Here is a 27,979-nt window from a genome sequence, read left to right on the forward strand (position 1 = left end):
CCTGTACTGAGTATGAGCTCTACTCGTGCATCCAACTTCCAAAAACCAAAGTTTGCCAATTGTGTCCACCATACCTACCTATATGTGGTATTTTATCTCCACTCCAAAGTAAATTGCTTTTGTGCTACCTTTAAAACCTTCAAAAATTATTACATGTTTTGTGTTCTTGTTTTTGCTGATGAGGAAGTATTGAATGCTTTATTGTCTTTTTATGACTTCGCACCTTGACTAGAATGAATAAAGTGCTAGTCCTTAATATTGCAAAAAGAGCAAGGCAACTGGGTGTCCAGCCCACAGAAAATATAAAATAAACAAATAAAGCTCCGCACACTATGTACTGGAGAGATCCTAAATAATGGTGTGCAAATGAAGAACTATATGGGAGCCACTCTTGAAGTCACTATATGAAAGGATGATAAACCATTTGATACCAGTCGTTGGCATAGACATACATACCTCTCAAAATACATTTACAATACCTCTATTTTATTCAAAATAAAAAGTTTTAGCACATGAGTGATCTCTGCTTCCCTCTGCGTAAGGCCTTTCTTTTACTTTTATGTTGAGTCTTCATCTTCTAACTTTATGCATGAATTAAGAGAGCATAGTTATCATTCTGACTATAATGTGGATAGTCCCAAGATTTATTATTGATTGATTCATAATTATGTTATTGCTTCTTCTCAAACTATTTGTATCTAGTCACCCTTTTGAACTTTATAGGTGTCATATGCATTTATGTTTTACTATTCCATGACAAGCTGAATACCACTTTGCTATGTTTTCTCTGTGCTCAAAAACAAATAGTTGCTTTCAGTGCACTATTATTCATGATCTTTTGTTTGAGTTACTTTTCATGTTGTAACAAAGTTGTTAAGTTCTATTGTTAGAATCTAAAGTTATATATGATGCCCCCCATAGGGGGCCTTGGAGGGCATCCACGACAGCAACCAGACAATCACGGGCTGGCTTCTGGTTTCGTTTCTCCTCCATCAGCTGGTCCACATGTCCTTATGTGGTTGGCTCAGCTGAGAAAATATCTTCTTCATCCAATCCCCTCTGTGTCTCTCCTCCCAATCCCCTCCCGCATCTCACCTGCCCCTCATCTCCTCTCTCGATCCGCCGCCGGCGCTCTCCGCAGAGACGGCACCCTGTCGTGCCTCCTCTCACCTTCGCCTTCTGCCTCGCGCACGACGGCCGCCGATTCGCCGCCTCCTCTCCAGCTCCGGCTCGTCGCCGAGCTCCGTCTCCTCCACCCAACATCCTTCTCCTCTGCCACGTCGCTCGGCAGGAGGTGCACGGACCCTGGCCGCCGCAACGCCGAGCTCGGCCACCATGGACGCGGCGGACGACGTCGGCTTCGCCACCATCCACCTGCACCTCGACGCCTCCTCCAGGGCCGCCGCGTTCCCCAACCCCAAGGGTGGCCGTGGTGGCGGCGGCGCGGGAGGCATGGTCGCGCCGGGAAGAAGCGTGCATGAGCTGCTCGAGTGCCCTGTCTGCATCAACTCCATGTACCCGCCGATCTACCAGGTTCTTTGATTTTGCCCCAACCTATTTCTTGACTTCCCAAATTTTGCTACAGCGCACTATGGAGTAGTATGTGTGTGATTCGAGTTCGGCGATTCTTGGGTTCGAATGGGATTCGACTACGCAACGTAGGAGCCGGTAGAAGCTGCAGAGACGGAGGTTGAGGTGGTTCAGCTGCCCCTCTCCTTCATGGAGGTTGAGACAAAAGTAGAGTTAAACTCCCCCTCTTTAGTTTTACCCCTGGAACATCTTATTTCTTGTGCAGATTGTTTTATATATGCTTAGCAGGTGTTTGGTGAAATTCCTAGATAATATTGGTCTATATTTATGCTACATCTAACTGTTTGCAATCTTGTAATTATGGTACTAGGATGTTCAGGAGAGAGATTTATACTTCTACCCCTTTTGCAATCTTGCAACACCATTCAATAGTGAGAAGTTTTTTTTCTTCTCCATTCAGTTAAATAGATAAGGCTGTTGGAGTATCTTATAATCATGCTTGATGGCTGCTGCTTCCACACGGCCTGACGTGCCGTTGCAACATGGACTGGCAACGTTGCTACTGATGTGTGCTATGGCGGCAGAGCCCAGCCATAGGAGCTTAACAATGACTCTAGGATGACATGAGCGTTAAGCTTAACAGCTTAACATGGACTGGCAGCGAGTCTGGTGACCACCCGTGCGGAACTCTGTTGGCCATGTATTTTCACTCCGCGGGTGATGTTTCAGTTGTGTTATATTCATGTGATCCATTTATATTTATCTAAATAGGAGGAGCAAAAAATAGTTCCTGTCAGTGCTAACAGTTTGTATGAATATTTCTATTTTGACTAGGTTTGAATGATTACTGAAAATTAGTCATCGAACGTGTTGGCGGGCATTGCGCTGCAAGTCGTGTTAGTTATATGTGGTCTGGTAAGATTTCTTAAATGTTCTCGTTGGCTTTGTGTTTTTTCTTTAGAGCATGAACTTGAATAGAAAATCAGATGTTTCACATTGTCTACAAAATGCAGTGGCATGGCTAAAACTCACACTCTTGGTTATTTAGCATAATAGTGAATTCAAGTAAAACTAGGCCTTGATATGTCGGGTTTGCATCTTCTCCATTCTGTGTTTGATGTGTTTTAGATTGTTAAAGGTTATTCTGGATTTATTGTGTGTATGTATGCTGCTGTGGAGTTAAGCTTTTTATGGAATTGATATACCCAATCATCCAATTTATACCTGAAGAGTTGACTTTGATGGTTTTCTAAATTATGCAAACTGATTCTTTTACTTTTTAGCATTAAATAGGGAATTTTTTGGCCAGGTGGGGCTACATCCATGTGATAAGTAAGTTTATATTAGGGCCTCATATTGATTATTGCACCAGAGCCCCGATTCCTGGAGATGAACGAACGGATGCATCTCCTCAGTTTTTTCGCTGTAAGATGTGATTCTGGTTGTGGCTCTATGACCACCTCTCGGACTGTGTTCTTCCCGTTGAGTGTCCAACAAGAGGAAGAGGAGGAGCGCAACTGCGCTCGAGCTCGGTGGTGGGAAAGCTGGAGGATGGTGAAGATGAGCTTGTGTGTGCTAGACTGGCATCTCTGCATGCTATCGTGTAGGTATGAATTTGCTTCCCTAATCCCCTGATTTGATGGAGCAAAAGCAGCTTGCTATGTGCTTGAGTTTGTTCTATACCAGTAAAAGTTCAGCAGGATACAGAATACCTTCCAACTCACGCTTTTGGGTTATGGCCTGTTGATTTTCTACTATCGAAATCTATATATCTGCATATAAATTTGTCTGACACTATACACACTGTCGAGCTTCTCAAATTAAGCCATTGGGTTATGGCCTGTTGATTTTCTACTATCGAAATCTATATATCTGCATATAAATTTGTCTGGCATTATACACACTGTCGAGCTTCTCAAATTAAGCCATACTTTCAGCAGCAAGTAATTCTCACACATAATCACCTGCCTTTCAGCTTCTTTTTGCCTCCGAACACTGCTTTGCATTATCAACACATTACACTGTCTTACATTATACACGCTGCCAAGCTTCTCAATTTCAGTGACACTTTGAGCTTCAAGTAGTTCTCACTGTCAAACTTCTCAGTTTAAGCAAGTAATTCTCACGATCAAATATCTCAGTTTACGTTACACTTTCAGCAACATTTAATTCACATACATAGTAATCTGCATTTGAGCCTCATTTTTCCTCTGAACTCTGCCTTGCATGTACTAATAAAAAGGATTTTTGGTTAGTTTTACAGATTAGAAAGGCTTTTCATTGAAAAAAAAGCTTTTTTCCAGCCCTAAACTTGTCTCTGGTTTTATTCCAAAAATGTATTGAGTTTACTGTCATATGTGGAAGTTACTTAGCAGAATATCAATTTCCGCACCAAGCAATGGATACATGTACTGATCATAGATTCTTTTACTCAGTGGAGACAAGTATACTTTTTTATTAGCATATGCCTGCAAAGTAGTCTGACAATGAAATTATCATAGGCCTGGCACCCTGCAAACCTGGAAGTGCACACTATATTGTCTTTTTACATGCATATGTAAATGTTCGGAGGTACATGCATGCTGTGTCGCTTTGAGAGGATATCTCCAGGAAGACGCATGTTGATGCACCCGCTGCTGATGGTACACGAACTGTAGCGCCCGGCAGCGTGGGCGAGCGAGGCTGCGATTGGAGTAGTTAGAACGATATGAGCGCTGCTGGGCCACCTCCGACTTGCCAGCATTTCGCCGCCGCAACCGCCCATCCAGAGTCATTTGTCTCTGAGGTATCACCACCCCCGCACATCCAAAGACCATTGTAGTTGACATCATTAGAGACAAATTACAACTTTTGACATTTTGACTTGCTTGTGCATATCGTTAGGGTATAAGGGTTCTTATTTAACTTTAATTCATGGAATTTCTGATTCGGGAGATACGTACTTTTCGTAATACATTCCTTTGTTATTTGTTCATGTCAACCATTGCATAATGGGCTGCCATATTCAGAGATTTGAAAAAAAATACTCGGCATGTAAGTACTTCATTTGCATCTACCAGCTAAAATATAAGCAGCAATTACTCCTCTCATAACCATCAAATGAGAAGAATTTAGGTAAAATAGCTTCCTGCCACCTCACCTTGCATATGACAGGAAGCAGACTTTTGCTTCAGCTACTATTTTATTGGTGTCATTTCAGATCTGAGTTTTGTGTTTCATAGAAGTTGCTTAATATCCAAGTTGGTTTTAATAATGACATTAAAGGATAATTTTGTAATATCTATTCAGTATGTTCTACTTAGGAGGTGGGATTTTCTGTATGTATACATGTAGCTGCAGTTGCTTCTTTTGTACTGCTTGTTTATACTATCTATTTTGTGATCACTTTTTCAATGTTTAGAGTTATAAGAAGTAAGAATACATCTCTTTTCTGCATTCAGTGTGATCGTACCAGTATATGAGTTGTAAATTGAACGGTTTAAATTCAGTTGATCTCTGGTTTGAAGGATGTTAACGATAGCAGTGGCAACAGTTCTGTGTGGGATTTTTTATTATTATTGTATATGCCTTGGATGTAATTAATCACTTGAAATGTTCAGTGTGGTGCCTTTTTACCTCTTCGCTCGCGCTGGCGTTAAATAATCATTATTATACACGAAACATATTGTTTCTTACTTGAAATGTTTACTTTGATGTCCAGTTCATTGTATCAGTTCCCAACTTAGTGTTTTATTTCCTCTTGTACGTGTTGGGTTACTACATTAATTTAGAGAGGAAGTGGCTTTTTTTAGTAGCTCTTGTGTGATTTTTGTGTTTATTTCCTGAAAGTTAGCTTGCTTGGGTAGAGGCACGCCACACACTTGATAATGCACACCATAAGACTTCTAGGTAGGAAAGTTCTAGCATCCTTTGGCGTACCACCTGGGTGGGTGAATAACTTGATGCTGGAGAAAATTCTAGAATCCCTCGATACACAAATATGCTCCAAACTGATTGTACCTAATATTGATGTATGCCAATATGCTAGGTTCTGTTTTAGCAAAATGTCGGCCCTTTGATTGTACTTGGGCCTGAATGGATCATGGATGTAGTAATGTATATATGGATAATACATGCATAATTGAATGGTAGCGTGGCTAATATTGTGTTCAGTGCAAGCCTCACCATTTGTTTCTCCGGTGAACTATGCATCACACACTAAAATTTAAAAGAAGCACGACATATTTCTCATTGCTCTTCACAAACTATAATGGCTCTGTTTTACTCATGTTACTTCTTTATATATCTAATAATGACTTGAATTTTTTCCTCTTTATTATAATCATACTTTCAGTTCCATACTATAATGGTCTTCATCCTTGCTGGATGCCCGAACCATTACCATAGGGTGATACCTAGGAGGAGCTAGCATTGGTTTAATTACAACGGAGTTGAGAGGATCGATCCCAGTCTGGCCAATTCACTTCCAGTGTTATGCTTGTAATCTCTTGGGTGAATTCTTGATGCCTGGACCGTTGCTCATCTTCCTCCCTACTTGAAAAATGGTGCTTTTCATACATCACTCTTTGCTTCGAAATTAATTAGGAAAAAAAATTATGCTTCCATAGATCTGCTCAAAATTGCCCTAGCACACCGTAGCATGAAATTTTCCTACTAGCTATATCAGAAAGATTACTATTTACCTTCTATCTGGTTATGCAGTGGAAATAGGAATCAGTAAATAGTTTCATCGTCATCCTACCTCCGAAGTAGTGCTTTCACTTTGAAACTAATTTTCTTCTCTGATTCTCATCATATTTTAATTATAGGCCAGAAAATATATTTGGGGTGGTTATTATAGCTACGAATGAAAATCATGTACTTATGTCATATCTGAGCTCTGCAATGTGGTCAAAGATTGGTCTTTTTAATCTACCACTGAGGAGCTCTTTTTTATTCAGGGTTAGTATGAATTATTAGCTGAAGGAGGTTCATAATAACACATCTCATGTAGGCTAGCTATTTACAGAATGATTGCACCAAGGGAGCAACACAGGGCATGTAGCAACTTGATGATGGAGAAATGTAAAAAAAATCAACAGACATGAGTTCACAGTATTATTTTCTTCAGGAGGTATGATACTCGCAGCAGCCTATGAGACATTTTACATATTTACAGTTGAAATACAGAGATGATCTATGGAATTTTTTCTTTACTGATTCATTCTGTTGTCAGCTCACAATGTTAGTATTATATAGCTTCAAGTTAACAATACAGCTAAATTGATAGAAATGATTATACTATAAGTGCTTTGAAATTCGTCCTTCCCAGTATATTTCTCACTGTACAATCCTGTTGACATAATCAAATATGTGTTGGGGGTGCTTTTTGCAGGATATAAGAATTGGGTTTTGATTAATAATGGGATTATGCAGCAACAATGCATCTTCACCAGTCAGATGGAACTGTTAAGGGTGAAAGGGATAAAGAAATAATAATTTTAATGTCAAAATATACACTCTACAATATGAAACCATTTCCTTCTCTACAAAAGAAATTAAGAAAGGAAAGGAATGCCTTTCCAGATCATTTAAACTTGAAGAGAAGATTGTGCATACTATATCTACAGTAAGCATGAGAAATCTTAGCAGCCATGAGAAATGCCTTTTGCATATTTGCAGTTCAAATACAGAGATGCTCTATGGAATTTCGTCTTTACTGATTCATTATGTTGTCAGCTCACAATGTTAGTAGCTTTGCTAGAATGCATGCTATTTACTACTGTATGATTAATATCATATTGATGTGAGCAATTGGTTTAATTATTATATAGCTCCAAGTTAATAATACGACTAAATGGATAGAAATGATGATACTATAATTGCTTTGAAATTCGTCCTTTCTTCCCAGTATATTTCCACAATACTGTTGACATAATCAAATATGTGTTGGGGTGCTTTTTGTAGGATATAAGAATTGGGTTTTGATTAATAATGGGATTATGCAGCAACAATGCAATCTTCACCACTAAACTTTCAGATGGAACTGTTAAGCGTGAAAGGGATAAAGAAATAATAATTTTAATGTCAAAATATACACTCTTCAATATGAAACCATTTATTCTCTGCAAAAGAAGTTAAGAACGGAAAGGAATGGCTTTCCAGATCATTTAAACTTGAAGAGCAGATTGTGCATGAGAAGTCTTAGCAGCCATGAGAAATGCCTTTGCCTTTTTGGTATCACCATTGTATTTGGTTGCCAAAAGTGGTTCGGTCTCTTTATCTTGCATCTACAAAAGCATTAGATGTGTGAAACTGATATTTGGTAGCAAATTGAACTGTACTTCACAGATGGTTGGATTTAGTTGTGTCGCTTCAGGTTGCAGGATAAGATCCTTCTAGACCATTTCACTTCCTAACCACAAATGTTCAATATATGTTGAATTGTTTATGATTTATTTGCATTTGTCATCGAACTGCATGCCTTTTAATTTAAATCATCTCCGATGTGTGCATAAATGAACTGTTTTGAATTGCTTCTCAGTTCTGAAATCAGCTCCTTTCTTGATGCATTGTTATGATATTTCCGCAGTGCTGTAAATATTTTGACTACCTCTCATCGAACAGCTTATTTCGCACTTTACACTGTTGGGCCCTCTCTGGTGATTACTTCAAAATTAATTATGTTAAATGTGGCTGCCTCTTGAGAGAGCTATTAAATTATTGTTTAGCTAAAAAGGAGGTACGATATATTTTCATCTGGTTTGTATTGTAAACACATGCTGTGATACTACAGATACACAATATTTTACCAAACGATTGACTGTGCGAGAGGCTTGGTGGCTTGCAGATTGATAGACTTATTTTCTGACTATTATCATCGATATGTATAAATGTTTGATGCATTTTACCACCTATTCATGAGTGCAGATGACGAGGTTTTGCAAAAACAACTGTATTAGTTATTCTAATATATTTCTCTGTTTTCCTGATTGTACATTCTTTCGCTACTTGGTTCATGATTTTATGTATTTTATCCTAATTATATCTTATTGAATTTATTTTGCAAAACATAAAAATGTATTATCATTTACTCAAGTGTTTTTTACGTTGTTTTACAGTGTAAATTGGCGGTAATTTTACGGGATCGTGCGCCAAGGCGCACATCTAAATCTAGTTATATCTATCATGCCTATGTTTAGAGTACTTTGATCTCAGCTTATAATGCTTTTACAATAACTTGATCAAGATTGTGTTGCCTGCATGTCACCTCAAAAATTATTTTGTTATCACTTACCTACTCGAGGACGAGCATGAGTTAAGCTTGGGGATGCTGATACGTTGCAAACGTATCTACAATTTTTGATGTTTCATGCTTGTTTTACACCAATTTCTATATGTTTTGTTTACACTTCGTGGCATTTTTATGCATTTTCTGGAAATAACATATTAACAAGATGCCGCAGTGCCAGTTCATGTTTTCTGTTGTTTTTGTATTTCAGAAAAATTGTTCTGGAAATATTCTCGGAATTGGACGAAACGAAAGACGACGTTCCTATTTTGCTGTCACGAAGATGGAGTCCAAAGGGGAGACGAAGAAGTGCCGGGAGGTGGCCACACCACCCCTAGGCGCGGCCCACCCATTGGCCGTGCCTAGGTATGGTGTGGGCCCCTCGGGCGCCCACCGACCTCGCCCTTTCGCCTATAAATTGACATCCTCGGGAAAACCCTAAACACCCGAGTCATATTTCCCGAAAAGTTCCGCAGCTCCACCGTCATCGAAGACAAGTTTCGGGGGCCAAAAGTTCATGTTCCGGCACCCTGCCGAGACGGGGATTGACCCCGAAGCCATCTCCATCGAGTCCACCGTCTCCACTTCGACTCCATGATGGTTTGTGAGTAGTTCCCCCCATGGACTACGGGTTCTTGGCTGTAACTAGTTGGTACTCTCTCTCCCATGTACTTCAATACAATGATCTCATGAGCTGCCTTACATTATTGAGATCCATATGATGTAATTAGTGTTGTGTTTGTTGGGATCCGATAAATTGTGGAATTGTGATCATATTGTTCATCATGTGGGATCATACTATTGTTTATTTAAGATCTTGCATGCTCTCCGGTACTTGTGGTTACCCTAATCAAATAGTTGCATGTATCTCTAAGAGAGAGTATTTATGCTAGATAGTGGGTTCAGTCTCCATTTAATCTGGGGGAGTGACACCAACCTCTAAGGTTGTGGATGTGCCACTGCCACTAGGGGTAAAACAACAATGCTTTATCCAAGGATAATTGCATTGTTTACATTATGTATTTTACTTAATGCAATAATCTGTGGCTTGCAACTTAATACTGAAAGGGGTGCGGATGCTAGCCTGAAGGTGGATTATTTAGCCACAGATGCATGTTGGATAGCGGTCTGTATATGATGTTGTAATGTGCAATTAAATACTACAGTAAAGTTTATCTCATCATAGCATGCATTGTCATGCCCTCACAATTATCAATTGCCCAACTATAATTTGTTCAGCCAACACATGTTATTTGTTTGGAGAGTTGCCACTAATGTAGATATCTGGGAACCCTGCAGGTCCTTCTGTCATCAGCGTTGCTCTACAGTCAACTACGCACTGGAATATTTTCTGGTGCCATTGCCTCTGTGTTACTGCTACTGTTGATGTGTTACTAGTAGTATTGCTCTCATATTACTGTCTGCTCTCACATCACTCCTGTTACTAGTGCTTTTCTAGGTGCAGCTGAATTGACAACTCCGTTATTAAGGCTGATGAGTACTCTTTGTCTCCCCTTGTGTCGAATCAATAAAGTTGGGTTTTACTTCCCTCGAAGACTGTTGCAATCCCCTATACTTGTGGGTCATCACTGCGCGCCTCCGCGCTGGAGGAGGAGGCATGGAAGACCAAGGAGGACCCCGATGCGTGGGCGTTCCTCGCCATGGCGCGCCGGCAGGAGGAGGCCACGCGCTAGGCCGCGCTCCGGGAGGAGGAGCAGCACCTAGCCATGCTCCGACACGAGACGGAGCTACATGCTGCAGCGGCGGAGCATCGACAGAACGAGGCGGCGTGGCTGGCACGCCTGGGCAGGCTGGCGAGCCCTCCGGACCCGCACTCCGCCTAGGAAAGGGCGCAGTGGTTGCCCTGGCCGGAGTCCCCGGCGCTCTCCGGCGTGTCCAGCCGGAACAGCGCGTCGCCGCCGGGGGGCGTCGTCCTCATCGACGGTGACGACAATGAGTACTACTGGGAGTAGGGTGGCGCACCGGAGGCCACCGCGTCCCAAACCCTAGACTAGGGTTTCCTCCCTTTTTAAGTTTAAAGTCCATATAGGGCTTTCTTTTGTGTAAAAATTGCCTAAAGTAGGGCTAAGTTTCAACGAAATTTAGTTTAAACTAGAAAAAATGTCCGTACGTTGCGCCGGGAGAGAATTAACCTAAGTATATATGTTTAGTTTCCAAATATAGTTTACCAGCACACGGAGTTGCCCATATGAGTTATTTATATGTGCACTGCTACTTTACGTGCCCCTGTAGACAGTTCTGCAGTCCAGGCTTGCCAACGACGCACCGGTTAAGATTATCTATAGAGATTTTGTCCAAAATTTGGCAGTACATCCTCGTTTGCTCTGGCTTGCGAATGTTGCAACGAGAGAGAATTATAAATAAAATTAAACATAAAAAAGTTGAAGAAAAAGGAAAAGACCCCCCAATGGACCATCTAATAGATCCGCAACCACGCATCCATTCAAAACACGTAACATAGCAATAGATCTAGTGACTTCCCACTCTCGATGAGCCCCCTTCTCCCTCACGCGTTTATGTCACCTCTCTATTTTTCTCTCCTTTGCTTTCCTCACTCGCGCTAGTGTGCCTCCCTCTCGACCAGACATTTTTGCTCGCCTCGACCCTCAAAGCTTGTTCGTCTGACCGCACCGCTAGCCCTCACTGCATCCCCGTTGCTCCTCTACACCACCTCAGACCAAGGCCTAGAAACTATGAAGACCCCTCTTCCGAGCTTGACCCTCAAAGCTTGTTCGCCTCACCGCACCGCTAGCCCTCACTCCATCCCCGTTGCTCCTCTGCGCCACCTCAGACCAAGGCCTTGAAGCTCTGAAGACCCCTCCTCTGAGCTCGACCCTCAAAGCTTGCTCACCTGACCGCACCGCTAGCCCTCACTCCATCCCCGTTGCTCCTCCGCGCCACCTCAGACAAAGGCATAGAAGCTGTGAAGACGCCTCCTCCAAGCTCGACTCGTCTTCGCTCGTGGCCATCTCCGCAAGCCCCCGTAGTAAGGTGACGAGCACCATACTCCATTCCTCCTCTTATTACATGTCACTGTCATCCCCTGCGGCTGTATCTTTGCACTACAAAACACATGAAAACCTGGCAAATTATATTGTGTTGAAATGTGCACTATTCACTCTAATTTTTTAGATTTTTTTATTTTCTGTAGTCTAAAATATAATGTATATAGTACATTGTGTTGAAATGTGCAAATTATATTGTGTCGAAATGTGCAAATTATATTATGTTGAAATGTTCGCGTTGAGATTTCAAAAGTATATAGTACATACCATTGGCTACCTCTAGAATTATTTTTCAGATTTTTGTGAAATTTTAAAATATAAATTATGAGTGTTTGAAAATAAAATGCTACATGTAGATCTGTCCCCGCATTATGTTTCAATTAAAAAAGGGCCACGCTGAGCGTCCCCCGGGGGATTAGATTTTTGATCCCCCGGGGGATTAGATTTTTGATCCCCCGGGTCCCCAGCCATTGGATCGAGCAATCTGGCTCATTCCCAGCCGTTTGATCAAATCATCAACCTATCTCTCCCACTTTTGCTTCCATATTGTACCAAAGTAGCAAAAAACAGTTCGTTTGTAGCAAAAATCTAATTGATGACGCGTGAAGCACACGTCCGTTAGGAACCCCAAGAGGAAGGTATGATGCGTACAGCAGCAAGTTTTCCCTCAGTAAGAAACCAAGGTTATCGAACCAGTAGGAGATGAAGGCCACGTGAAGGTTGTTGGTGAAGGAGTGTAGTGTGGCGCAACACCAGGGATTCCGGCGCCAACGTGGAACCTGCACAACACAATCACAATACTTTGCCCCAACTTAACAGTGAGGTTGTCAATCTCACCGGCTTGCTGAAAACAAAGAATTAAACGTATGGTGTGGAGAATGATGTTTGCTTGTAAAAAATAACAGAGAACAGAGATTGCAGTAGATTGTATTTCAGATGTAAAAGAATGGACCGGGGTCCACAGTTCACTAGTGGTGTCTCTCCAATAAGATAAATAGCATGTTGGGTGAACAAATTATAGTTGGGCAATTGACAAATAGAGATGCACATACATATATCATGATGACTACTATGAGATTTAATTAGGGCATTACGACAAAGAACATAGACCGCTATCCAGCATGCATCTATGCCTAAAAAGTCCACCTTCGGGTTAGCATCCGCACCCCTTCCAGTATTAAGTTGCAAACAACAGAAAATTGCATTAAGTACTGCATGTAATGTAATCAACACAAATATCCTTAGACAAAGCATCGATGTTTTATCCCTAGTGGCAACAGCACATCCACAAACTTAGAACTTTCTCACATCGTCCTGCATTCAATGGAGGCATGAACCCACTATCGAGCATAAATACTCCCTCTTGGAGTCACAAGTATCAACTTGGCCAGAGCCTCTACTAGCAACGGAGAGCATGCAAGAACATAAACAACACATATGTGATAGATTGATAATCAACTTGACATAGTATTCAATATTCATCGGATCCCAACAAACACAACATGTTGCATTACAAATAGATGATCTTGATCATGATAGGCAGCTCACAAGATCTAAACATGATAGCACAAGAGGAGAAGACAACCATCTAGCTACTGCTATGGACCCATAGTCCAAGGATGAACTACTCACGCATCAGTCCGGAGGCGGGCATGGTGATGTAGAGCCCTCCGGTGATGATTCCCCTCTTCGGCAGGGTGCCGGAGGCGATCTCCTGAATCCCACGAGATGGGATTGGCGGCGGCGGTGTCACAGTGAGTTTTCTTGTAACGTGGCTCTCGGTGATAGGGTTTTCGCGACGGAGAGATTATATAGGCGAAGGGGCAGAGTCGGGAGAGGCTCGAGGGGCCCACACCCTAGGGCGGCGCGCCCCCCTCCTTGGCCGCGCCGCCAGGTGGTGTGGGGCCACCTCGGCTCTTCTTCGTTTCCTCTTCGGACTTCTAGAAGGCTCCGTGGAAAATAAGACCGTGGGCTTTTGTTTCGTCCAATTCCGAGAATATTTCCTGTGTAGGATTTCTGAAACCAAAAACAGCAGAAAACAGGAACTGGCACTTTGGCATCTTGTTAATAGGTTAGTGCCGGAAAATGCATCAAAATGATATAAAGTGTATATAAAACATGTGAGTATTGTCATATAACTAGCATGGAACATAAGAAATTATAGATACGTTTGAGACGTATCAAGCATCCCCAAGCTTAGTTCCTACTCGCCCTCGAGTAGGTAAACGATAACAAGGTTAATTTCTGGAGTGACATGCTACTATCATAATCTTGATCAATACTCTTGTAAAGCATATGAAGTGAATGAAGTGATTCGAAGCAATAGTAAAGATAATGACTAAACAACTGAATCATATAGCAAAGACTTTTCATGAATAGTACTTTCAAGACAAGTATCAATAAGTCTTGCATAAGAGTTAACTCATCAAGCAATAGATTCTTAATAGAAGGTTTTGAAGCAACACAAAGGATGATTAAGTTTCAGCAATTGCTTTCAACTTGTAACATGTATATCTCATGGATAGTTGTCAACATAAAGCAATATAACAAGTGCAATAGGTAAACATGTAAGAATCAATGCACACAGTTGACACAAGTGTTTGCTTCTAAGATAGAAAGAAGTAGGTAAACTGACTCAACATAAAGTAAAAGAAAGACCCTTCACAGAGGGGAGCATGGATTACTCATGTGCTAGAGATTTTTATTTTGAAAACATGGAAACAATTTTGTCAACGGTAGTAATAATTCATATGTGTTATGCATAAGACCTCTTATAAGTTGCAAGCCTCATGCATCGAATACCAATTGTGCTCGCACCTTGTCCTAATTAGCTTGGATTTCCATGGATTATCATTGCATTACATATTTTTCAACCAAGTGTCACAAAGGGGTGTTGGAGATATGCCCAAGAGGCAATAATAAATTAGTTATTGTTATATCTTAGTGTTCATGATAAATGTTTACATCCCATGCTATAATTGTATTAACCGAAACATTGATACATGTGTGTTATGTAAACAACAAGGAGTCCCTAGTAAGCCTCTTGTATAACTAGCTTGTTGATTAATGGATGATCATGGTTTCGTGATCATGAACATTGGATGTTATTAATAACAAGGTTATGTCATTAGGTGAATGATATAACAGACACACACCCAAATGAGCGTAGCATAAGATCAAGTCATTAAGTTCAATTTGATATAAGCTTTAGGTACATAGTTGCCTAAGTCCTTCGACCATGAGATCATGTAAATCACTTACACCGGAAGGGTACTTTGATTACATCAAACGCCATTGCGTAAATGGGTGGTCATAAAGATGGGATTAAGTATTCGGAAAGTGTGAGTTGAGGCATATGGATCAATAGTGGAATTTGTCCATCCTGATGACGGATAGATATACTCTGGGCCCTCTCGGTGGAATGTCGTCTGATTAGCTTGCAAGCATATGATTGGATCATAAGTGATGACATACCACGGTACGAGTAAAGAGTACTTGTCAGTAACGAGGTTGAACAAGGTATGGAGATACCGATGATCGAACCTCGGACAAGTAAAATATCGCGTGACAAAGGGAATCGGCATCGTATGTAAATGGTTCAATCGATCACTAAGTCATCGTTGAATATGTGGGAGCCATTATGGATCTCCAGATCCCGCTATTGGTTATTGCTCAGAGAGGAGTCTCGACCATGTCTACATAGTTCACGAACCATAGGGTGACGCGCTTAAGGTTCGATGTCGCATAAGTAGATTCGGAATATGAGATGGAGTCCGAAGTTTTTGTTCGGAGTCTCGGATGGGATCCAGGACATCACGAGGAGGTCTGGAATGGTCTGGAGAATAAGATTCATATAAGGGAAGTCATTTTCCGGGGTTCGGGAAAAAATCCGGTGTTTTGACCGGAGCTTCTAGAAGGTTCTAGAGGGCACCAGTGGGCCCACCACCCCGGGAGAGGCCACATAGGCGCCACATGGCATGGTGGGGCCTGTACACTATGACATGTGGGCCCAGGCCGGCCTACCCCTTAGAGATAAGATCTATCTCTTAATTTAAATGGTTTAAATCTAGAGATAAGATCTATCTCTAAAATAAAGTGTTTAAACGAAGAGATAAGGGGAAGGCTTGAGGGGGAAGAAAAGTCTCCCCCCTTGGCCGGCCAAAAGGGATAGGTGGGGCCCAGGGGGAACCCTAGGCCGACCCCTCCCCCTATATAAAGAGGGGAGGGGGTGGCCGGCCAACCACACCATCCAGAAACCCTGGCCGCCCCCTCTCTTCCTCCTCCATATGCTGCGCAGGCTTAGGCGAAGCCCTGCAGCAATTCTTCTCCACCACCACCACCACGCCGCCGTGCTGCTGGGATTCCGTGGAGATCTACTACACCTCCGCTGCCCGCTGGAACAGGGAGAGGAAGGGGCTTCATCGACACCGTACGCGCGACCGAGTACGGAAGTGCTGCCGGATTGTAGCACTGGGGATGATCGTCTACACCAACAACGAGATCTAATCTCGTAGGCTTTGGAAATCTTCGAGGGTTAGTCTCACATCAATCTCGTTGCTCCGATCTTGTAGATTAGATCTTGGGTGTTCCATAGATTAGATCTTGGATTTATTCGTCTTGCGGTAGGAAATTTTTTGTTTTCTATGCTACGAACCCCAATCATTGGTATCAGAGCCATGTCTATGCATAGATATGTTGCACGAGTAGAACACAACGGTTTTGTGGGCGTTGATGCTTTTGTTGTTTTAGTTTGTGTACTTTGCATCTTGCGGGATGGTGGGATGAAGCGGCCCGGGCTAACTTTACATGACCGCGTCTCATGAGACTTGCTCCACGCTTGACATGCAACTTGTATTGCATAAGTGGCTTTGCGGGTGTCTGTCTCTCCCACCATAGTGAAGATCCAATTTACTCTTTCTATTGACAACACTAGTATCACCGTTGTGTTTATGTTCGTAGGAAAATTGGATCTTACTCGAAAACCCTTGATACGTCTCAAACGTATCTATAATTTCTTATGTTTCATGCTAGTTTTATGACATTACCTACATGTTTTGTTCACACTTTATATCGTTTTGATGCGTTTGCCCGAACTAACCTATTAACGAGATGCCGAAGTGCCAGTTCCTGTTTTCTGCTGTTTTTGGTTTCAGAAATCCTAGTAAGGAAATATTCTCGGAATCGGACGAAATCAACGCCCAGCACCTTATAATTCCACGAAGCTTCCAGAACACCGGAGAGGGGCCAGAGGAGAGCCACAGGGCCACCAGACAGTAGGGCGGCGCGGCCCAAGGGGGGGCCCTGTTGTGTGGCGCCCCCGTAACCCTTCCGTCTCCGCCTCTTCGCCTATTTAAAGCTCCCTGACCTAAAACATCGATACGGAAAAGCCACGGTACGAGAAACCTTCCAGAGCCGCCGCCATCGTGAAGCCAAGATTTGGGGGACAGGAGTCTCTGTTCCGGCACGCCGCCGGGACGGGGAAGTGCCCCAGGAAGGCTTCTCCATCGACACCACCGCCATCTTCATCAACGCTGCTGTCTCCCATGAGGAGGGAGTAGTTCTCCCTCGAGGCTAAGGGCTGTACCGGTAGCTATGTGGTTAATCTCTCCCCTATGTACTTCAATACAATGATCTCATGAGCTGCCTTACATGATTGAGATTCATATGAGCTTTGTATCACTATTAGTCTATGTGCTACTCTTGTGATGTTATTAAAGTAGTCTATTCCTCCTTCACGGTGTAATGGTGACAGTGTGTGCATCGTGTAGTTCTTGGCGTAGGTTATGATCATAATCTCTTGTAGGTTATGGAGTTAATTATTACTATGATAGTATTGATGTGATTTATTCCCCCTTCATAGTGTAAAGGTGACAGTGTGTATGCTATGTTAGTACTCGGTTTAAATTGCAAAGATCTATTATGCTCTAAGGTTACTTAAATATGAATGCCGAATGTTGTGGAGCTTGTTAACTCTGGCATTGAGGTGCTCTTGTAGCCCTACACAACGAATGGTGTTCATTATCAAACAAGAGTATATGTAGCACAAAGGAAGAAAACTTATTTATTATGTGATCAATGTTGAGAGTGTCCACTAGTGACAAGGGATTAACTTGTCAATGCCTATGGATTGTAGGCTAGGGTTTAGTTAGAAGTAGAGGGTAAGTAGATCTCGAAGGTTTCAGCCGAAAAGTACTCGACGATTGTGAAAACTAGGGTTTGCAGACAATGATTCGGTTGATTCTTCGTCCCTCAACTCCCCCTTTATATAGGAGGTGGAGTCGAAGGATTCGTGTTGTACAAGTTTACAGAGTTCGGGACGGTTTCTAACTCATCCCGCCAGATTACAAGTAACACTTCCTATTACAACTCTATTTCTTCCTTAAACGCATCTTGGGCTCCCGAATCTTCTTATTCTTCGGGTAGTGGGCCTTCAATAAACCCCGGGTACTATATTCGGCAGGCCCATTTGGGATGCCTATGTCAGTAGCCCCCGAGATTTTGCTTGAATTGTAAAGTCAGGGAAAATCTCCACTGTTTATTTTTACCCGAAAGCCTTAACTTTCTATATTTCTTCTCATAAAATTCTATATTGTACAGGGATATTGGTAATTGGGGCTAGTTCATCTGACGGATCAGGTACTAGTTAACTGCTCTAGTGGCAATCCGCAAAAACCTACTTCAAAATCACGTCCCTGGACATGATCTCGGGATACTGGTGTAAACTTCGACAGGTGCCGCTTAAGGTCTTACCATTCTGTCGAGTCCCAGTCAAATCTATCGGGTACCTAACGCGTCCGTTAGGATTTTTCTTCGTATCTGTTGATACGGATAAAAGTAGCAGAGCGCAGTCTTTGGCGATGCCACGCCCAGAGAATGGATTGGGGTCTTACCTTCGCAAATTTGCGGCATTCAGAAATTGATCGCAACTTTGGCGTTCTGAGAATATATTGTCGAGTGCTTTTCCGGCTGTTGGAATGGCACATTTTATTGAGTCAAATATGACTTATATTGTTCTCCCGATGGGAGTATATGTAGAGTTAATTATAACTCGAAATATACTCTCTTGCTCTTCTATTTTTCCTTTGTTAATTTCATCGGGCACGCGAACAGCGTTCCCGATGGGAGTAGCCCCCGAGGCTACAGCCAAGAACTTGTGCTTGGTTGTAGGCTCAACATTTTATTCCACCTTGTCGCTATTTTGTCATTATTTCGCAATATGAACTCTTTCCTCTTCTTCTTCTTCTCTCTCTTTATTTTTATATTTCTCGGGTGCGCGAACAGCGCTCCCGATGGGAGTAGCCCCCGAGGCTACAGCCAAGAACTTGTGCTTGGTTGTAGGCTCAACATTTTCTATATTGTCATACTCGAAATTTTACTTTTTGTCGGAGTAGCCCCCGAGCATTTGGGCAAAAACTTGTATTTGATCAAAGGCTCTCGAAGTATTGAATATTTCATCCTGTCGCCAATCTCTGAATACTTCCTTGTCGACATTCTTCACTTAATCAAATTTACTTCATCCTTGACAAGTAGTCGTGAATTTTCTGTCCTGTGGGTCCATTGCTTCCACCACGTTGACACGTCGTGCAAGTGGGGGACACACGTCCTCCGCTTTTTCTGGCGCACGTACGGTAACGCCTATCTCAGTAAAAATACCTTTTTACCCTTGTTTCTAGAAGATCTATTCTCACCACACGATTTCTCCATCCAACGGCACGCTGCTTCACCCGATTCTTATATAAACCTTTCTTCAACCTCCGTTCATCCCCTCGCTTGCGCCGCTCATCTGTTCCCCTTCGCAAAACTTCTCCCCGCGCCCGAATCTCTCCAAGCTTCCGCACTCACAGCACCTTACTCGCCCATTGCCGTTGATGCCACCGCGCACGCGACTCACTCGCCACAAGACTCCGGAATCCAAGATGGCTGCCGAGGATCTTGAGTGGGAGAGATCCAAAATCTCCAACCAAGACACCAACATGTCGAAGAGGCTTGGCCTCATGAAGAAGGAGGACGCCATCCGCTTCCCAGCGAAGAAAGCTACCCCAAGCCTCCAATGGAGTACCGGGTTAGTTTTGTTGATCATCTAATCCGCGGCCTTTCGACCCCAATCCATGATTTCCTCCGCGGCCTTCTTTTCGTTTATGGGATTCAACTACACCAGTTGACTCCCAATTCCATCCTTCACATTTCTATTTTCATCACGCTTTGCGAGTGCTTCCTTGGAATCACTCCTAATTGGATTCTTTGGAAACGAATTTTCTGCCTCCGCCGCAATGGCTCCCACAACGTCACTTATAACATAGGTGGCGTTGTAATCTGTGTTCGTACTGATGTCGACTATTTCGACGTCAAATTTCCTGACTCTGTCCAAGGATGGCGCAAAAAGTGGCTCTACATTCACGAAGAAAGCGCCAATTCTGTGGAGCACAACATAGTTCCTTTTGACGGAAGTGCCAGGATTCAGCGTCGCCGTTCCTGGGATGCCGAAGCTTCTGAAGAAGAGAAAAAGGCGACAGAGGCGCTCATGGCTCGTATCCATCATCTTCAAAACACTCGAGGCAAAGAGCTATCTGGTGTTCAAATTACTGCCTACTTCCTTAGGATTAGAGTGCAGCCTCTTCAGGCTCGCAAAAATCCCCTTTGGACGTATTCTGGTGAAAATGACGCCAACAGAGTTTCCAGTGATCTTTCTGTAAAGGACCTGGAAAAATTGGTTCGAAGAATTTCTCGATTAGGCAAGAAGGATCCTATTCCCTCCTCCTGTCGAGTGGAACCATACAGTGCTTCTAATCCTCTTCCCGAGGTATTTTGTCTTCTCGAATTTCTATCTTGTTCTGAACTGTTCCTTGTATCTTATTGCAGTGGTATCTCACTTATTCTCTTTTGTCACTATTTCCTTGTAGAATCATCCTACTATGGCTTCCCTTCCTCCTCTTCACGAGGATGGAGAGGTCGAAGAAAGAGCCGTTGTCGATGATGACAACCAGGAGACCCCTCTTTTGTTAATGAACCCGCAGATTCTCGAAAATCTGCGGGATCTACCGAGAAGGATGCTGCCTCTCGAAGGTACAACATCAGCACAATCTCCTCCTCCTGCTGTTTCTCCGAAGAGCAAAAGGAAAAGGAGCAATGCCGAAGATTCCGGGACCTCGAAACCCGAAGAAACTGCTCCTTTACCTCGAAAAGCAGCTTATGATCCATACATCGAGAGTATCATCAGCTCGTAGGTTCCTTGCTCTTTTCCTTTTCTATTTGAAGAATTTTATTTTGCCTTGCTTTTTATGCTGCCACTATTTTGTCACGTTGATGATGAAGAAACACCAACTTTAGATGTGGCTGCTCGAACGAGCACGTCACATACTTTAGTTATTTCAGAAAAACCAGTTGAAGGGGAGGAATCGTCGCCTCCTCAACAAAATGTTGATACATCTACTCCTCCTTCGAGCCCCGTGCCCCTTCACCAAAAAGGGCACGGGTTGAAAAGATTGTTGATCCTGCCCTCGGTTGGGCAGTTCGTCGACTCTGCTCTTAGATGATGTAAGTTTGTCGGCATCTATATTTTCCTTATTTTGTTTTTTCACACCTTTTCTCTTTTTCATGCCGACGTTTCTTTTGATGTACTTTCCTTTGAACAGCCAATGATCAAAGAGCTTCTTCGGATCGGGTCCCAATTTGTTGGGTACCGTGACTATGCCGCCCGAGCCGAAGGTAACGACTTTTATACTTGCTATTTTTCTTTGACTTTCTATTCCTGTTGCTTGTCGCTATTTTTTGATCTTTCTTTTCTTTCTTTTTCATATCTCGACGTAAAAACTTTCGAGGCCAACGAACGTGTCGACGCACTTGCTCAAAAACTCGAGCAAAGTGAGGCGGCTCGCAAGAAAGCTGAACTTGCTGCTAGTGAAGCCAAGGCCGAGGCCGATGAAGCCAAGGTGAAAGCTGCTAGTGTTGAAGCGTTGCGAGAAAAGTCTCACAGATGCTGAATCTGCCTTGAATGAGCAGTAAACTGCACAAGCTGCACGTGAGCAAGATATCATCAAGCGCTTGAAGTCGCAAAGTCGACGTGACGCTAAGTAATATCATCCATCCCTTCTGTTTTATTGTACGTCCTGTTTCTTGGTTTTCGACTAATGTTCGGTCTCATGTGGCAGCCCAAACAGACCAAGATTTTGACTTGGAAAATCCCGTCAAGGACCCTCTTCTTGACGCACTTTCTCTTCCGGAATTTCATGGGCGTGAAATTCGCGAAGGCGTGGCCAATGCCAGTGCAAGTTTGTCGGCGTTATTCCCCTACTTCTTCCCGAAGAAAGAGGAACCTTCGACTTTCCTTGCCCTTGCCAAGCTTTTCAATTCGTCGGAAGACCTGGGATTGAAGATGCGTCAGGAGAATATGAAGGTTGTCGTCACGAAATCTTGTTGCCCTGGTTGCCGACAGCCAACAGACGCTTGATTGGATGAAGGTTGGCGACACCGATCGAGATAGAGCGATCAAGATGGAGGTCGCTGATCAAGGCGGCCAAGCCCAACACGAAGAAGATCTTGGCGTATCTGGGGATCAAGCCAGCTTCAACTCCTAGCTCCTCGCGGCCGGAGGTCTAGTTGCATGCCTCTGTTTTTCTTTTCTGTTTCTTTTTGCTTCGTCGCCAAAGTAGTCATTTGGCGACATCGTACTTTCTTAACTCCACCGTAATGCCCTTGTAATTATTCCAAGAGATTAATGAAGACTTCTATTTTTGCTTGTTATTTGATGTTGTCTTGTTTATTTTTCAGTTGATATTTGATAACTATACTCCATCTTCTGCTCCTTCCAATGTTTCGCCTTCTTCTTCCCGCGCGAGGAAAGCTTTTGGTGATACCGCTCCTGTCGACGATACCTTGTCGCAAGAACTGGATGAACTTCGGCAACAACTTCAATATGCGAAGAAGCAAACACTTGTGATGATGGAGCAATCTCGTAAGTCATACGAAGCCGAAAAAATTGCTCTTCAACAAGCTCACGAAGCCGTGGCTGCTAAGGAAATTGCTGCTTCCGAGGCTGAAAAGGCAACTACTCGAGAAAATTTCATGCTCGAATTAATGAATGAAGCCAGTGCAGATATGTCGGGTATGCCTGTTTCGTCCGCTGATATTCTTTATCTTCATGCTATTGTTTCTTAGAGGTTTCCACTTCTTTGTTTTGATAGGTGCCTTTGTTGATGCTGCTGCCGAGGAAGAGAGGGTAAATGCTAGGACAACCCTCCTTGTTAATCTTTCCCTGGACCATGGTTCGTTGTTTTGGGCTACCCCAGAGAGGACCCGCCAAATTGTCAGATTTCAAGATCGCGCCTTTCAAACTCGCGATTTCCTTGACTTCTGTACCAAGACCTTGTCCATGGTTTACAACTCCATGTTTCCTCGAACGTCCAACCAAAAACTCTTCCTGAATTGATGGAAAGGTTCAAGGATGCTCGCAGATCCATGATTTTGTCAAGGCTCAACTAGTAGTCGGCGCGATTTGCTCTTATCATGCTCCAAATCTGCCACTCAAGCTTGACCTTACCCAGGTTGTCGAGAAAGTTCACCAAAAAGTAAAACGTCGGAGAGTTGGTGTTGACAGGATTAACACGAAGGTTACGCCTATAGCCGAAGAAATGATTGAGGACCTACTTCGGATGGATGCCGACTTTTTTGCCGATGGCCATTATGCCGATTTTCTTGGTGCTGCTCTGAGGAAAACGGGGTTACTCTTGATTACTTATTGAATCAAGTCTAGTTAGTTTCTTCTTGTAGATATTTTTCTTTGTAATCCACGACTATATTGTAAAGCAATCATTATATTTCTCTGCTTGTTTAGCCCCCGAGTGTTTCGGTGACTCTTTACTATATTTGTATACTTGCGAGGTTTTGAACCAAGGCATTTATATATTTAAGGCGAATATGAGCCCCCAAGCTTTTTATTGAGTACTATTTTGTATTTTTGTTGACTCACGAGGTATTTGAATACCAAGGCAAGTTTTTCCTTTTGTTGATGAACTATATTGAAATTCGTCGGAGCGAAGACTTTGGTCATGTCGATAAAGAAGAGAAGTTATATTGTCACTATCTTTATTATATTGCAGCACCGCGAGCCCGCCTCATTAAAAACCTTCTCCGGCCCCACTCGGTGCCCCGAAAAAGGAAAAGAGTGCGTCTGAAAACTCGCGGGCGTTTCAAGACATTGAAGCTTTACAAAGACTATATTTTGACTCTAGGCGTAAAAACGCCTAAGTTGCGCCACGTTCCAGGGGGTTTGGCTCCTCCACCTGTCTTTTTGTCCTTTATTCTGTATGCTCCTCCTCCAATTACTTCCGTGACAATGTAAGGGCCAAGCCATGGTGACTCGAGTTTTTCATGACTTTTTTGCGTGAGCCGAAGAACTAGGTCTCCCACCTGAAAAGATCTTGGCCGCAAACGTCGACTGTGGTAATTCTTCAAGTCTGTTGATATTTGGTTACCCGAGATAATACTTCATCTCGAGCTTCATCAAGTGCGTCGACGTCGTCTTCTAGCACTCTTCTCGACGTTTCTTCATCATATTCAGCGACACGTGGAGAGTTGTGCTCTATCTCGATTGGTAGTACTGCCTCTGCTCCATGAACCAGGAAAACGGAGTTTCTGCGTTCTTTGTGTTTGGTGTTGTTCGGATGCTCCACAACACGCTTGGTAGTTCTTACTGGCCAGGTATGTCGAGCTTTTTCCGTGGTCCTAACAAGCGCTTCTTGATACCATTGCAGATGATGCCATTGGCTTTCTCGACTTGCCCATTGGTTTGAGGATGTGCACCGACGCAAAGTTCAGCTTAATACCCACCTCTTCGCAATAATCTTTGAATTCATGGGATGTGAAGTTGCTGCCGTTGTCTGTGACGATGCTTGTGGGGCACTCCAAATCTGAAGACGAGGCCTTTTACTTAATTTTACTGCGGATGCTCCATCTGGTGAATTTATCGGCTTCGCTTCTATCCACTTTGTAAACTTATCGACAGCTACTAGCATGTACTCCTTTCCTCCTGGCCAGGATTTGTGTAACTTACCCACCATATCAAGTCCCCATTGAGCAAAGGGCCACGACAATGGTATTGGTGCTAGCTCTGCTGGAGAGTGAGGTTTTGCGGCGAACCTTTGACATGCGTCGCAAGTTCTTACTATGTCCTTGGCGTCCTCGATTGCTGTCAACCAAGAGAATCCTGCCCGAAAAACCTTGGCTGCGATAGCTCGACTACTTGCATGGTGGCCACATATTCCTTCGTGTACATCCTTCAGGATTATTCTTCCTTCTTCGGGTGTAACGCACCTTTGCAAAACGCCTGAAATACTTCGCTTATACAATTCTCCCTTGACCACCGTAAAAGCTTTGGAGCGTCGAATTACTCGCCTTGCTTCAACTGGATCATCGGGTATTTCTTTTCTCATGATGTATGATATGTACAGCTGCATCCACGGTATCTGTATCACCATGACCAAGTCCTGATCCTCTTCTTCGTCCTCTTGCTTTTCCTTGGCAGCCCCCGAGGGTTTCTTCTCCTTCTTTTTGACTTTGTTGGCTTAGTGGATCTCTCTGTTATCTCTTCCCAGAATACACCTGGCGGGACTGGAAGGCACTGTGACCCGATGTTTGCAAGAACGTCGGCTTCGTCGTTGCTCAACCTGCTAATATGATTTACTTCGCATCCATCGAATAACTTCTCAAGCTTGTTGTACACCTCCTTGTATGCCATCATGCTATCATTGATTGCATCACATTGGTTCATAACTTGCTGAGCCACCAACTGTGAGTCGCCAAAGATTTTTAATCGAGTTGCTCCACAGGCTTTTGCCATCTTCATCCCGTGTATGAGGGCCTCATATTCTGCTTCATTGTTAGATGCGTTAAGGAACGTCATCCGGAGGATGTACTTCAATTTGTCGCCTTCAGGTGATATGAGTACTACTCCTGCGCCAGCTCCTTCTAGTCTCTTGGACCCATCAAAGTTCATGGTCCAAGTTCTCGATAAACTGGAGGTCCTGTATTTTGCAACTCCATCCATTCTGCGATGAAGTCCGGCAAGTATTTGCGACTTTATTGCTTTTCTTTTTTCATACGTGATGTCCCGAGGGAAAGTTCTATTCCCCAAAGGGAGACACGGCCCGTAGCTTTCAAGGTTATTCAAGTATATTTGACAAGGGAGCTTCATTGACCACTATGATCGGGTGTGCCGAAAAATAGTGGCGCAATTTTCGTGTGTCGTGAACACTCCATATGCTAGCTTTTGGTACTGAGGGTACCTTTGTTTTGAAGGTGACAAGACTTCGCTCACGAAGTATACTGGCCGCTGCACTCCATGGATTTTCCCTTCTTCCTCTCTTTCGACAACTAATACTGTGCTAACCACTTGGGGCGTGGCTGCAATATACAGTAGGAGAGGTTCCTTTTCCTTTGGAGCCACCAGGATTGGTGGTGTCGAGATTTTTCGCTTCAGATCCTCGAAAGCTCTGTCGGCCTCTTCGTTCCACTGGAATTTATCTCCTTGTTTTATCGCGCATAAAATGGTAACGCTTTTTCTCCTAACTCGCGACGAACCTCCGCTCAAAGCTGCGACTCGCCTTCATTAGCTGCTGTATTTCTTTCAACTTTGTTGGCTTTCTCATTGTTACTATGGCTTGTATTTTGTCGGGATTTGCTTCAATCCCTCTTGCCGAAACTAGAAACCCCGAAGTTCTCCTATTGGGACGCCAAAAGAACACTTCGTCGGGTTCAGTTTGAGGCAGAATTTGTCGAGGTTGTCAAAAGTTTCTTTGAGATCCTCGATCAACGTTGTCCCCTTTTTTGATGTTATGACGACATCATCGATGTATACTTGCACGTTTTTCCCGATCTGTGTTGCTAAACACTTCTGCATCATCCTCGATATGTTGCTCCCGCATTTTTTAGGACCAAAGGGCATTGTTTTGTAGCAAAACACGCCGTAAGGGGTAATACACGCTGTCTTGGCGTCCTCATAATCTTTTAAGATGATCTGGTTATAACCAGTATGCATCCAAGAAGGAAAGACGTTCGCAACCTGCCGTGGAGTCGATAATTTGATCGATCCTTGGGAGGGGAAAATGATCCTTAGGACAATGTTTATTGAGACACGTAAAGTCGACGCACATGCGAAGGACTGTCGTGTTTTTCTTCGGCACCATCACTGGGTTAGCTACCCATGTGGCTTCTGTAGATATTTCTCTGATAAAACCAGCTTCTTCGAGTCGATTTATTTGAAAGCATGGCTTTGCGGTTTGGTTCAAAACGCCGCAAAGGTTGTCTGATTGGTTTTGCTGTTGGATCCAAATTTAGGTGGTGCTCGGCAAGTTCCCTGGGTACTCCTGGCATGTCAGCTGGACACCATGCAAAGATTTTCCAGTTCTCACGGAGGAACTTGACGAGCGCGCTTTCCTATGCGATATCCATATCGTTTGCGATAGATGTCGTCTTTTTTGGATCTGTCGGGTGAATCTGCACCTCCTTAGAATTTTTCTCTCGTGTTGAAAGTTGATTCTTTATTTGGCCTTCCAGTCTGGCAAGACGTCGTAATCAGTCATGCTTTTTGACGCCAAGTACTCGGCTTGCATCCCGAAAGTTTCTGCCAACCTGTGAAAATCCTTGTCGCACTTATCGGCTAAGGCAAAGCTTCCCTTGACTGTGATTGGTCCTCTTGGTCCGGGCAACCTCCACAACAGGTATGTATAGTGTGGTACTGCCATAAATCTAGCATATGCTGGTCGTCCCAACAGAGCGTGGTATTGTGATGGAAAATCCACGACTTCAAATTCGAGCTTCTCGATTCTATAATTTTCTCGGGTCCCAAATTGAACATCGAGATTGATTTTTCCCAATGGATAACTTGGTTTCTCTGGTGTGATGCCGTGGAATCTTGTGTCTGTTGGTTTCAAGTTTGCTAAGGATATGTTCATCTTCCTCAATGTATCTGCATACATGAGGTTCAAGCTGCTGCCGCCGTCTATGAACACTCGAGAGACATCAAATCCTGCGATAATCGCTGCGAGAATAAGTGCTGACTGCCCTGGTCGAGGAACTTGCTGCGGATGATCCGCTATTGTGAAGCCGATATCTTGTCCTGACCAATTAAGGTACTCAACTGTTGGTGGAGGCATTTTCT

At 43.3% G+C, this 27,979-nt stretch overlaps 2 long non-coding RNA genes across 4 annotated transcripts; both read left to right on the plus strand.

The window, feature by feature from the left end:
• Positions 1 to 965: 965 nt before the first annotated feature.
• LOC139838431 (uncharacterized) lies at positions 966 to 3,324 on the plus strand. Its single transcript, XR_011754973.1, has 2 exons — positions 966 to 1,533; positions 1,991 to 3,324. It is a non-coding gene; the product is annotated as an uncharacterized lncRNA (long non-coding RNA).
• A 1,002-nt stretch (positions 3,325 to 4,326) lies between these two features.
• Positions 4,327 to 9,613, plus strand: LOC127296239 (uncharacterized). 3 transcript variants are annotated; one of them, XR_007848386.2, is made up of 2 exons: positions 4,327 to 6,643; positions 8,631 to 9,613. It is a non-coding gene; the product is annotated as an uncharacterized lncRNA (long non-coding RNA). The 3 variants fall into 3 exon arrangements; XR_007848349.2 differs by lacking the exon at positions 8,631 to 9,613 and adding an exon at positions 6,905 to 8,451; XR_011754972.1 differs by lacking the exon at positions 8,631 to 9,613 and adding an exon at positions 8,102 to 8,451.
• Positions 9,614 to 27,979: the final 18,366 nt, after the last annotated feature.

This window comes from Lolium perenne, chromosome 1 (genome assembly GCF_019359855.2).
Source record: "Lolium perenne isolate Kyuss_39 chromosome 1, Kyuss_2.0, whole genome shotgun sequence".
NCBI lineage: Eukaryota > Viridiplantae > Streptophyta > Magnoliopsida > Poales > Poaceae > Lolium > Lolium perenne.